Here is a 13,366-nt window from a genome sequence, read left to right as displayed (position 1 = left end):
GCAACACCTATGGGGTCAATCTGCGTCCAGCCGGCCGGGAAGGCGAGCTTCCGTGCAAGCTACACGCAGGCGTTATTCAGGTACGCAACACGTTTCCCCAACCCGTGGCGCAGAGTCGCAGCCACGGCAGGTCTGGACGAACTGGGCAACGGCAGGGCACGCTAGGAAACAGTTTATTATCCTAACGCAAGGTAAAGCACACTGCGGAAGAATGTTCTATCCGTAAAATAGATGTTCAGCAGCTCACCAGGTCATTGACGTCGTCTGGCGTTGGTGTTCGGGGGCCGGCGGGCAGCGAAGGGGTCCGTGGGGCACTTAGGTATGGTCCTGCAGCGAGAGTCCCTTCCCGCCGCGTGTTCCCCCTTTTATCCCCTCGTCATTGCCTTCCTGGCAGCAAATCGTTGCAGTCAAGCTTAGGCGTGCTACCCTCTCCGCAGAAGGCAGCGCGCTGCCGTGACGTCGCGTCAGTGCTGGGGCGGAAATGAGCAGAGTCGCAGGGGTGCCTTCTCTCCACATTCCTGGTGGCCAGCGCGCCCGTGTAAGTCACGATCGCCGCTGGCGCGGGGGACGAGGAGGGGATACCAGTGTATCCCACACACCTTAATTCATATAGGTCACCGGGAGTGATGAAGACAGTTCTATCCTGGTCCTGTTCATCAACCTCAGTCTGCCAGTAGCTGCTCTTTAAATCAATCGAGGAAAAATATTTGGCGTAGTCGAGTGTTTGACGGCATACCATCTGGTCAGGAATCATGGTGATGAGATGTACTGGTCACTGGCCAAGGTCAATAAAGATGGAAAGACAAAAGAAAATAACACACTTCGAATTTTTTGATGTAAAAAATGAGAGATAAATTATTTCACCTAAGTTTGAACATTCTGTAGTTTATAGTGAACCAGCCAGGCTACTTGAAAATGCTCAGTCATAATAATTACTAAAAAAAATTGTGTGCGAAAGAAAGATATCCATTATACCTTTTATAGAGCGTGGAAATCCAACCACTGCTGCTATCAAAAACTGATTACATACACCATAAGAGGAGCTCGATTTATACCAGCTGAGCAAATTTCAGCTCCATAACTTCATCATTAAAGGAAAAAAATTCTCGAGGAGCGCTGCTTTCAACTTACAAAAAATGACCTGAAATTAGGTTTTTAAAGTCAAAATACCTTTTCGTATGACTCGTTTTCTATGCTGTCACAAAGTTGCTTTGTAGAAACCTACCAGTAAGTGCAGTCGAATCCCGCTTCAACAAAATTCACTGGACCTGCGAAAAATTTCGTTGAAGCGGATGATTTGTTGTTGTGGAATTCGGCCAGAGCATAGACAGATTATTTTCCAGAAATCTGTCAGCTTCAGGTTTAATTTTACCATTTCAAAATCTGTGCCATGGCACGATTTTCTTGGTACTCTGGAAATCTGAGACAATGGACGTTTCCGCGTAATAAAAGCACCTGGTACATTTGTGATCAAAGCTAATATTTTTTCTGCACACGTTTTACAAGCGCCCCTGCTTTCATCTTGCGAGAGCCCATACTGAGACCATGCTGTCTGGAGGCATTTCTGTGTGGCCACGTCACTATGCTTTGAGTAGCAGTCACATGCACCTCGGAATCTATGTTTCCGACGTGCCAGAAATGTGGTTGCTCCACACGTGCATTGTGTGATACAAACATACTGGCAGAGCGTCATTCTGTTGAGACTCTGCCTAGGGCCACAGACATTAGCAGTGCTTGTATGAGGTCAGTGCGCGGGTGCACCAGACAGGAAAAAAAAAAATAGAACGCTATCACGATGCTCGTCTGCGGCACAAAAGTAAGACTAGAGCGCATCCTAGCCGGCATCAATCTTCTTGCAGCGACGTACCGCCCACCAGCATGTCGGGCGATAGTGGTTCGTTGTGTGCCTCTTGCTCGGCGTCGCTAGGCCTAACATGCTCCGCAGTGAACTCTGAAAAAAATGCTTTGGAACTAGCCACCACTTATCTTAAAACGTTTAAGGTTTTCACCGATTTCTGTTGACACAATAGCCTCACACTGATAGAATGCTGCAGATCTGATTTTCGTTATTAAGCCTTTTCCAGCGAAAGGAGCGAAAAAGCCGAAAGCTGCTTTACACCATCGATTGCAGTTCGCAAGCGCTGAGTATGAGCCATGGGCAAAGCCGTCACAAGCAGTCGTGTGCCACATCGCATCTTTATGTGCACATGTCTATTTCTGATTGCACAGGGATTGTCAACTGCGCTATTGAAAGTGCAGACCGTCTTTGGAAGCCGTTTTTGGTGAAACCTAACGAGATAAAGGCATGTATGGATGTGCAAAAAAAAGCAAATCGGCTGCTTAGTCAGAAATTTTGTTGAAGCGGAACCTCGCTTCAAAAATTGTTTCTGGTGAGGGAAAATAATTACCCACGTTCGTTGTAGTGGGGTTTAGCTCTTGTCCAAAAAAACTGTCTTACCAACTGCATTGGTGCATGCTGTATGCCTTGAAAGAGTAATTTACAACATCCGTATACAGTGCGAAAGCATGGCATGTTTTTCCGTGCCCTGGGATGGCAGGTGCTGACACCGGTGGAATTTGTGCAATCCAGGTTGCTCTTCCCGTGTCACTATTTTCTATGCTTCTCGGACAGACAGATGCTTGATAATTTTGTTAGGCTGTGAACCTTTCGCACTAAAAATGGGTATTTTCGAGCCTTGGTATCTTTGCGGTACTGCGATCGATCAGCATAATCGTGGGCCTGGCAGAAAGCTTGTTCCTCACTTTCAAATCTGGTGCCCCAGCTCAACTCCACCTCAAGAAGCAAACATACAAAAAGCAAAAGTTTCAAGGTATCGCTATGCTATGGCAGATTCCTTGAGGAAGCCAGTGAAGCAGCATCCACTTTGAGATATTGATTGCTTGCTAGTTTGCTCATCTCACAATGTATTATCGCTGTCCTGGTGGTATCGGAGAAAAAAGGAGGTGCTGGTTTTGGGTTCAGACTGTTGTGATCATAGACCGGTGTTCCTTTGAAGAAAAGTACAAAATGGCGCATTGTTGCGCCAGCCAAAAGCTGAAGTCTCCAATGGGCAGGAATGTCAACAGGACTTCTCTGCGGGCTGCTGTGAGTGAATTTATCGTGGAGGACTGGTCCGCTCCACGGTTGCCAGGAAACACTGCAGTCAATAGGACGCCAAAGACTGGTGCCTTCAGGAGAAGTAAATATGGTGGTCAACTTTGAATGCCTTTTTCTCGCTATTGTTTTTCTCGCTTATTGCTCATTTTGCGCACCCGATTTCTTTGCGGCTGTTTCGTGTATTTTGACTGTGTTAGTTCTCTTGCACTCTTAGGGCCACACTGCAGGTCAAGACATTCTTGGTTTCCCTGCTTTAATTTTCTTGCATAATATTTTCTTCAGTCTAAATACATCTATGCAAAAATTTTGAACCGGAATTTTTTGTTTTCCAGAAAAAAAAAAGAATGTCAAAATGTCTTGACCTGTAACTTGCCAGTGGAAACGCTGTGAATGTTGAACAGCCTTCTGCCACACTCAATCAACTCTGCAGATAGTAACATAGCTCTACCAAAATACAAAAATACAGGCATGTACAAAACAAGACAAAGGCATACATACAGGATCAGCAAAGAGAATACCACGGCAAGACTACAGAAATCAGGCTAGAGAAATGTACAACCAGAGAGAAAAGGCTCTGGCCTGGAGACTACACTCAGAACAGCAGTACACCCTCGCCAAAAAATGACACGCTACGTATCGGCGCTAGAGTTCTTGCTCTCATTAAGGATGGTTGTCTGTCTGTATTTTGTGTTCCATATTTGAAGACTGAAATCAACTGTCCAGAAGGCAATGAACTACTAACGCAATGCTAGCCACGAAACTGCCTGCATGCTGCCTGTGGCGCCTGCGCAGCCCCCCCGCATTTGTGCCCGTCACGCCGATAGGCAATATAGGCAATAGCTGGTGGGGGTACGCTGGCTATAGGAAGAGGGAGTACTCTCACTCAGTCAGCGGTTGTCATTGGTCAGTATCGATGTGTCTCCGTGACCTGCGCGATGGCTTGACTCGCTTGCTTGCAACTCAGTCTCAGGCCGCATCAATGCAGTGAGAGCTGGGCTCACCAATAATGTTTTGGAAGTCGTCCTGTCTGTGCATTCCATTGTTTACCTTGTTGATGTATTGACCTCTTACTAGCCTTGCATCGTGATGGTTTTTGTAGTGAACCACATGTTATGATATGTTCAAATAAGCTCTGAAAAGTAGCTTGGGGTAGTTCTGTTCGTTTTTTTTCCATGTGATGCACTTTTTGAAGTCACTAAACTTGCTCGTGCGACAGGGGTATTAGTCTCCAAACATCTGTCCACACAGGACATTATGCTTAAGATTTCGGAAGAGGCCTTCCACCCCCGAAATGCAAAACGCACGTGAGCAATACTAGCTTTGGACCTAACCAAAACCTTTGACAACGTCAACCACTTTGCCATCCTAGAAGTGCTCTCGGCACTAGGAACCGGCCCGCGCACCTTCAAATACATTTCAGCTTTTCTAAGACACCGCACAGCAGAAATCTGCTTCGGGTCTCTCTCATCAACCTTCGCACTCGGCAGCAGAGGCACCCCGCAAGGGTCAGTCTTCTCGCCGCTGCTCTTCAATATAACACTCATTCTCATGACCAAGGCATTAAACACAGTAACTAATCTCTCGCACTCCTTCTATGCCGACGACATTACATTGTGGACAACCACAGGAAATGCCGGAGCCATAGAAGAAATATTGCAGGCCGGCGCCGACCTGGTGGCAGCGCATGCTGCAACCGTCGGCCTGGCCTGCTCCCTTACCAAATCCGAGTTACTCATTCTTCGACCACCTAGATGTAGGACGGACCTAGGCCCCCCGCCTCCAATAAAACTCACTTGGACGGCACCCCCATCCCAGAAGTGGAAAAGGTCCGAATCCTAGGTATCCTACTCCAGAGCGACGGCAAGAACACTGCCACGATGACCAAACTCACAAACACCGTCCATCAGACCATGCAGCTCATACGACGAATTGCCAACCGACACACGGGCATGAGAGAACATGACCTCCGTCGCCTAGTTCAAGCATTCATCGTCAGCCGCATAGTATACTCTCTCCCATATCTCTTCTTCACGAGAGCAGAAGAAGAGAAAATCAACGCCCTGATTCGCCAGGCATACAAGACCGCACTCAACCTCCCTCGACACACCTCCAACGAACGGCTCTTGCTCATGGGTATACATAACACACTAGCTGAGCTTACAGAAGCTCACCGCACGGCACAACTTGAACGTCCCTCCTCCACCCGTACAGGCTGCAGCATGAGCGGTGTATGCCGCGGCATACACCACTCAGCCGACCTTTGCCATTTCCGCAATCGGCCACAATCTTTCACCTCTAGCAGCTGCATAGGTCCTAACGCACACCTCGCTAGAAGCCGAAGACGCTGCAATTGCCCTTGCGATCTCCTCCACCACTGCCACACTCGTATTTAGTGACTCAAAAACTGCGATCAGAAACTTTGCATAAGGGCGGACGCATGCAGTCGCCCATAAAATTCTGAACTCGTCTCAGCCCCCCACTAGGCCCATTCAACTCATATGGGTCCCCGCGCATGCGGGCCATCCAGGCAACGAAGCCACCCATGACACTGCTCGAGCATATGTCAAGCAGGGCAAGCCACCGAGCCAGGGAGCGCCCGTGACCGAATGATCACATACCACGAAATTTCACTCCACTACAGAGAGCAACGACTCCACTATCCTCCGTCTCACATATCACTCACTAAATTAGAGCAGGTGACGTGGTGCCAGCTACAATTTCACACTTTTCTCTCCCCCCGCCCTTTTAGCACTAATGCACCCAGGGCTGTTCTCTCCAGAGTGTACCCTTTGCAGAGCCCCAAAAGCTGATTTCCATCACATACTATACATATGCTCAGAGTTCCAGCCGCCATCAGAGTGGCAACTCACTGACCTCGAGCGATGGGAGGTTGCGGTGTCCAGCTCCGACCCAGCTGTCCAAAAGCAGCTGGTGGGCTGGGCTTTGGAAGTCGCCGGACGTCACCGACTGCCGGCCACTTCACGCGACCAAGAGCCAACCCAAGAATAGTTTAAGATATGGCTTAATATTCATTAAAGTTTACCACCACCACCAAGGTGTATTACTGTTACTATAGTGTACTATATTAGGTGTAATGGGGCGAGAACTGGATCCGCTGTGAGGTTATATTACTGGACTCTCGTAGATGGCGCTGCAGTCCCTTTCCCCTGAGTCATTTCCCGCACTCTCCGGCTGCCGTTCTGCCCGACTCAGCAGCCGCATTTCAGAACTTTTGTACTATGATTGTTTCATATATTCCTTCAAGAGAATATGCAGTATTAAATGTGCACTGGCATGCACAGTACACAGGCCTTTTGCATTTCGCAACATTTGGATGGAGGCCCATGTACTATGCGATGTTGGCACACGTTAAACAACTATGTAGTCGAGAGTCATACCTTCCTCGTAGCCTGAGTCGCTATGGGATGTTTAACCCCACAATAAAGCCAGACCATCTCTCTTCATCACGTTCCTTACCAGCGTGGGTGAGGTGTGCACCAGTAGTGAGACAGCGTACCGTATTTCCTTTCATGATCTTTCTTATCGTTAGTAGTAGTAGTACTTTTAGTTGCGTAGGTTACCACAAAGGCATTTTCACTTGCAAATATGAAGTCATAATAAGACCTCGCAAAGCCAGTGAAAAAAAAGAACGGTGAAAACGCCATTTATTTAAACCAAAAGTAAGCATGAAAAAGCAGAGAAGGGAGTAAGCTGATCACTGAGCAAATGGTGTTTACGTACTCCTGCTAAGCTTTAGATAACCAATTTTCCATTTGCACGGCGATTCTTCTAAGCAGTTGCACTTCAGCTGCAGGCGTGCTGCATAGCCTTCTTCGCTCCACCTCACTCGTTCTTGTTAGCAGGGCCTTCCTCAGATATTCTCAAGATATGCATGCTGTTCCAGTAAAAAGGATTTTATAAACACAAAACATATGCTAGACTTTGTAACATATTCCGTACCGTATTTACACGATTGTGAGTTGACTCGAATGTAAGTTGACCCCCATATACAGTTGAACCCTGCTACAAAGAAATTGACGGGGTGCGCGAAAAATTTCGTTGTGGCGAAATCAGCCCAAAAACTATGATCTGACTGCACTGTTCAAAAATATCATTTATTTCCAAAAAATTCGGTCTTCATGGCTTGTGTCCTTTTAGTGGACAGGAGCGTCGTGGCGAGAGTTTCACACTTGGCCAACAACTGCATTGCGATGTCATCGTCATGCGCACCAATGAAAGCACGAAAGGTGTCAAATGTGTCCATCACATGCAGTGCAGACGGCGAGGCTGGTGCATCTTGCACTTCGCTCCCATCTTCGGACGAGGCGTCGTTGTGGCGGGCCTGTTCAATTATTGCTTCATCAGTTAGCTCCTCGTGTCCTACCATGTCCACATCAACGGCAATGTATTCATCGAGGTCGACATCCACTGGCATGTTTCCGGCGTCTCGAAGTGCTGCTCACGCTGCAATGGCCTCTGAGGAGGCGCCACCCATTAGGACTCAACTCACTCTGGGGCACACATCGATTCCAGCAAGCGTTTTTGGTGAAATTAAAACTCCATAAACGTACGGACGGGTGACGTTATGCTTGTTTTGTCATAAAATAAATGTTAAGCCCATCTTCACTGAACAAAAATTTCGTTGAAGTGGAAACACACCTGAAAAGATAATTCGTTGTCACGAGAACTAGCATGCATTGTTTTCTATGGCTAGCTAACGGGGAATCTGAAATATTTCGTTGAAGCGGCGTTCGTTGTAGCGGGTTCAACTATCACATTTCAGAAAAACTATCACATTTCAACTATCACACTTCAGCTATCACATTTCAGCTTGGCCTGTAATAATGGAACGCGATAGCATTATCCTGTGACCGCCGCTTATCACCAGCTGCTATCGGCTGCCGTGCGTGGGCGTGCCCGTGGGCACATTCCATAACGAAAATGTATTAGTCACTGGACTACTACTCCACACTTACACCATCGTCTTCACTAGTGCTGCCGTCGTGACTGCTGCTGTGGTCCCCAGCACGTCGTTCTAATGTCGTCGTGCAGCGAAATCCCACACTTCGCAAACAGCCACATCACGACATCACGTGGAATGGCTGAAAATTTTTTCCCGCAGCAGCTGCCACACCTGTATCATCCGTTGTGAATGTTGAACGTGGCCTGGCACGTAGTTCCTTCTTCGGTGCAAAGAATGACAGGCGTCTTGAATGTAGCCGTGATGGAGCGCTGGTCGCTTACCGGACCCGGAGCACAAATGACAACTGCTGAAGCGCTACATTAAATACTTGATGTAGTAAATTAAATAAAAAAAGGCCAAATTTGGCAGAGCTAAAGAGATGCTACGTTTGAGCGGCATCGGCTCTTCCGTCAGCTACCAACATTCCCCAGTGCCACTGCCGTTCCAAGTGGCAGTGCCGCTATGATTGGAACAGTGGCCCTTCCATCAACTATCGACGCTCCCTTGAGCGTTGAATGCGCAGTTGAAATTAAAAAAAAAAAAAAAAACTTGGAGGACGCTTATGGAGGACGCTTATCAGCAGCCACAGTCTGCAGCCAGGTGTGGGGAGAGGATGTGGGTTAGCTGCTTATCGACAGCCACCATTGGCCGCCCCGCGTTGCGAAGGGATGCCGGTTCTGCGCGTTGACATAGCAGCTGCTCATGACCACCACCAAGAGCGATGCGACGAAGCCACGCGGCAAAAATGCAACCATGCCGTAGCATCCATGGTACAGTTAAACCTCGATGTAACGAACTTCAGTGTAACGAAATCCTCGATGTAACGAAGTATTTCAGTTTCTATAACTTCGCTTCCATAGAACACAATGTATTTTCAACCTCTGTATAACGAAGTAGTTCTGGCGCACTTTCAACGTAACGAAATTTTGTTGCTGGCTCGAGATGAACCAAAATAATTTAATAAAAGTATACTGCGAAGTTTAGTGGTTGAAAAGTGTGCGCGCACTAACCTGCGCCCCTAAAAACGGCCGCGGCGCAGCTGTACATGGCTGGCAATCGCGATGATGATGACAAGGTGCCGTTTGGCGCGCCATCTGGGGTAGCACGGGTGACACTGCCGAACGTTGTGTCGAGTAAGTCCGCTAGAGGACACTAGCATCGACACATTCAGTCGCGCTGTTTTCTCGCCCACGCAGTCTAGGCCTTGCCACCGAAGCGTGCACGGCAAGTTTTCTGACGGTTTAGTGCTGCTGAAGTGTACGCGTCGATGTGTCTCGCGCTGTGTTTTTGTGCGCGCGCCTGACATCTCGGAAAGAATGAGTGGGAAACGCAAAGTCCTAGCTCTTGAAGAAAAGGCGAATGTGCTCAAAGCCGTGGAAAATGGTGAAAAGAAGAAGGATGTCGCCGTCCGGTTCGGCATACCGCAGAGCACCCTTTCGACGATTTTGAAAGCGAAAGACTCTATCCTCGAATCCCTGAAGAACGGAACAAACACTCAACGAAAAAGGTTGAAGGTTCCCACTTTCGAAGATGTGAATAAGGCGGTCTTTGCATGGTTTGTGTCGGTTAGGGAACAGAACATTCCCATATGCGGCGCATTACTGCAAGAAAAGGCGAGGAATTTTGCCTGTCTGTTCGGCCACGACGATTTTCAGGCCAGCAGCGGGTGGCTGCACCGCTTCAAAGCCCGTCATGCTATCGTGGGCAAAATCTTAAGTGGTTAATCAACATCAGCTGACACGACAGGATCGGCTTCTTGGGTCGACACAGAAGTGCCGAAGATCTTGGCGCATTATGATCCAGCCGACGTCTACAACGCCGACGAAACGGCGTTGTTCTATCAGATGCTGCCGTGTCGTACATTGGCATTAAAAGGTGAAAAGTGTCACGGTGGGAAACATAGCAAACTGCGCATCTCGGTCTTGCTTTGTGCCAACATGGATGGCAGCGACAAGCATGTGCCGCTCGTGATAGGGCGCAGCAAGAAGCCACGGTGCTTCAGCAATTCGCGCCAGCTGGAAATACAGTACACATCCAACCAAAAAGCATGGATGACGCGTGATATTTTCCGTGGCTGGCTGCAAGCCTTCGACACGGACATGAAAACCGCTGGACGCAAAGTGTGCGTCATCTTGGATAACTGCTCCGCACACCACATTGAAGATTTAGAACTGTCGCAAGTTGAGGTGAAGTTTCTGCCGCCGAACTGCACGTCACTAATTCAGCCCCTGGACCAGGGCATAATAAACAGCGTAAAGTGTGCATATCGCCGGCGGCTAATTGACAAGCTGCTGCTTGACCTCCGACTAGAACGCCCCACTAAAGTGGACTTGTTTCAGGCCCTTGAGATGTCCGCGTCCTGGAACTCCACCTCAAAGGAGATTTTTGAGAATTGCTTCCGCAAAGCGGGCTTCAAGACAGCTGAAGCAGCTAGTTCTGAAGCGGACTTGCCCGCGCTGGAAGAAGAGGCGCTTGATGAGAGGTGGCAGCGTCTTCGCAGCGACGGTGCCATCCCGGAAGGAGTCGAGCTGGATGACTATCTTTTTGGAGACTCCTGTGTCCTCGCGACGGAGGAGGTGACGGTGGAAACGATCGTGAACGACGTGTTGGGAAACTCTCAAGACGACAGCGAAGGCGAAGCCGACGATGAGTGCGACATCCCAACCACTCGGGAAGTGGCCGACGCGATCGACGTGCTCAGGCGGTTTGCTAGCGCAGAAGAAGACCAAGATGCCATCCAGTCACTCTGGGCCTACGAACGACGTGTGACGCCTTTGTTGATGAAGAAAAAAGCGCAGAAAAAGATAACAGTCTATTTTCACCATTAATAAAGCGTTTTGCCGTGCGTGCACCGCACTCACAACACGTTTTGGAAGTTCCTTTGCATGCTGGGAGGCGAATTTCGGCGTAACGAAATTTCAATTTAACGAAGTAAAGTGCCGATTTTTCCGACTTCGTTATATCGAGGTTTAACTGTATCTCGTTTGTCTCGTTTTTATTTATGGTGCCATTCTTTCGTTTCGATTGTAAGTTGACCCCTCCCCACTTTAGATCTTCAAATTTTGAAAAATGGGTCGACTTACAATCGTGTAAATACAGCAGATGCAGGAGTGAAATATGAGGCAAGACACAGTAATGTAGTCTCTAGTTTTATTTTTAAGGAATTTACTACACAATATTGTCATGGAGAAACGGTTGACGTAAGCAGGGCTGGGTTTACTTGCTTTAATTAGACGTGCAAGACGTTGGAACGCGCAAGGCAGCAGGCAGCACGAGAGATGAAGAAGACGAAGCATCTGGCCCCGAGATGGCTCAAGGCTTGCCAACTGCCAGGAAATGCAGTTTAGCCGCTGTATGGCGCCACTAGAGTAGTTAGTAGCGTAGCAATATTAAGAACCAGGACTCTCCCCTTTTGCATTCACGCTTTCTCTGCATTTCGTGCTAAGCTAGGACAAGTCCATCCACATGCACTGTTTCCTGCTCCAGTCCTTTTGTAAGGGGCACACAAATGAAATTTGTGGGTTTGCCCATGCTTTTGCAAATAAGCAAGGTATCTGCATCATCTAGCAGTTGCTTTGCTTCATCCATAGTGCAGGAAGACAGTATGTTCGACAAATTCTGGATCTCTGCCGCAGTTCAAGTACACTGTTTTCTCTCCCGATGATGGTGTGAGCCTCGCTGTCCTACGAAGCCTGGATGTAAGCAACACTATCATAATTTAGAAATTTGTGCATGGCATATCGATTGGTTGGCTTTGCCACATTTTGAATATAGAATCAAACGGCTGGCTCTGCACATTCGTCCAGTTCGCTAGGCTCCGACGTGCTGCTGGAGTCATCTGCATCCTGCAAGCAGAATTTCTTTGCTTTGTTGTATTTTGCTGTCTCTTTATATCTTCTTTTCATGGGAGGTCGTACACGTTTAGGTTCCTTTGAAAGATACTTAGGAGGTTTGATGGAATCATAGGCACGGCATCCAGCTTTCCACGAGGAAGGTGGATTTTCTTGCCATTAATATTGAAGCGGGAAGACGACGACGAGACTGAGCGAGTGAACGGGTGGACGAAGACGAAGACAACAACGAAGTTCTGACTGTGTTCTGAGTGCCTCTCGTAGCTGTTCCTTCGCTGGTGTACATAGCTGTAAATATATTCTTTCCCGCAACATATTTGGTGGAAGCGCTGGGTGAAGTGCTGGTACATCAAAATGTACTTACCTTCAAAATGCAGCCCACAAACAGTCAGTTTGTAATTTCGTTTGGGCAAGTTGGTCCATAGTTTGAAAAGTACGTTCTTGTGCAAAAAGAAAGGACGAAACACGTACTACATGTGCAGAGCGCAACTGTGAACTGTTTATTTTCTACAAACTATGCCAGAACATGTAAACCATCCAGATCTACTGGCAATCAACTCCTAGTGACAGAACTAGGTTCAAAAAGAAAACTGACGACACAAAATTGGCCGCCAAAAGTGACAAAGAAACATGATAAAACTTACCGTAGTGAAAGCAGTGTCAAGAATGAATCGAACATGGACAGCAATAACAAAACTATGCGAATGGGGGCCAGTAGGTGACGAAGGATCATGAAACACATTTTTCGTACCGGTTTTACCACTGACACTGCTCTTGCTACGACAACAAAATAAAAAATCTGAGGTAGCCAGTCAACAGTCTCGCAAGCACCAGCATGCTCAAACTAAGGACCACATGACTACGTTAACCGTATAAACAAGTCAGTGAAAAGCATGCTGTGCAACAAGTTCACACGTGCCCATCCAAGAAGGTTAATTCTTTGTTGAGAAGTAAAACTGATGCAGTACTGATACGTTTGTCACCCGGCTTAGAAATATAGATGGATGGATCACTTCCCTCTGAAGCTTTGTTTTGGCGTGTGCCAAAATTGTGGTCCCTCTGAACTATTCATAGTGTGCTCTGGAAGGCTGAGTCTTTCGTTTTTTATAGTCCTCATGTTCACGAGGTCTTTCATTAACGCCCTTGCCTGTCTGTCCAATGTATATGCTTTTACATATGAGAGGAAGGCTATACAATACAACATTGGTGCTGCATTCTCATAGTGCTTTTCATGCCTTTTTTCACACATCTCTCGTTTCTTAGACAGAACAGTACAAATAAATGCTAGACAGCTGACTAGGTGCAGAAAACACTTTAATGTTGTAGCGGTTGCCAGCACATAATTGTTTCCTGACCATCTGTTATTGATCTGGATGGTATTTCAAGAAAATAAAGTTTTGAGTTGCGCTGTGTACATGTTGTATGTGTTTCATC

At 47.5% G+C, this 13,366-nt stretch overlaps 1 protein-coding gene across 16 annotated transcripts in view; it reads left to right on the top strand.

Annotated features, from left to right (window-relative positions):
- LOC144116354 (uncharacterized) overlaps window positions 1–13,366 on the top strand; it is a 109,894-nt gene that overhangs the window by 50,998 nt on the left and 45,530 nt on the right. The gene's annotated exons all lie outside the window — the stretch shown is intronic.

The sequence above is a fragment of the Amblyomma americanum genome, chromosome 1 (assembly GCF_052857255.1).
Source record: "Amblyomma americanum isolate KBUSLIRL-KWMA chromosome 1, ASM5285725v1, whole genome shotgun sequence".
In the NCBI taxonomy this organism is placed as follows: Eukaryota; Metazoa; Arthropoda; class Arachnida; order Ixodida; family Ixodidae; genus Amblyomma; species Amblyomma americanum.
This window is presented reverse-complemented; position numbering and strand designations above follow the sequence as displayed.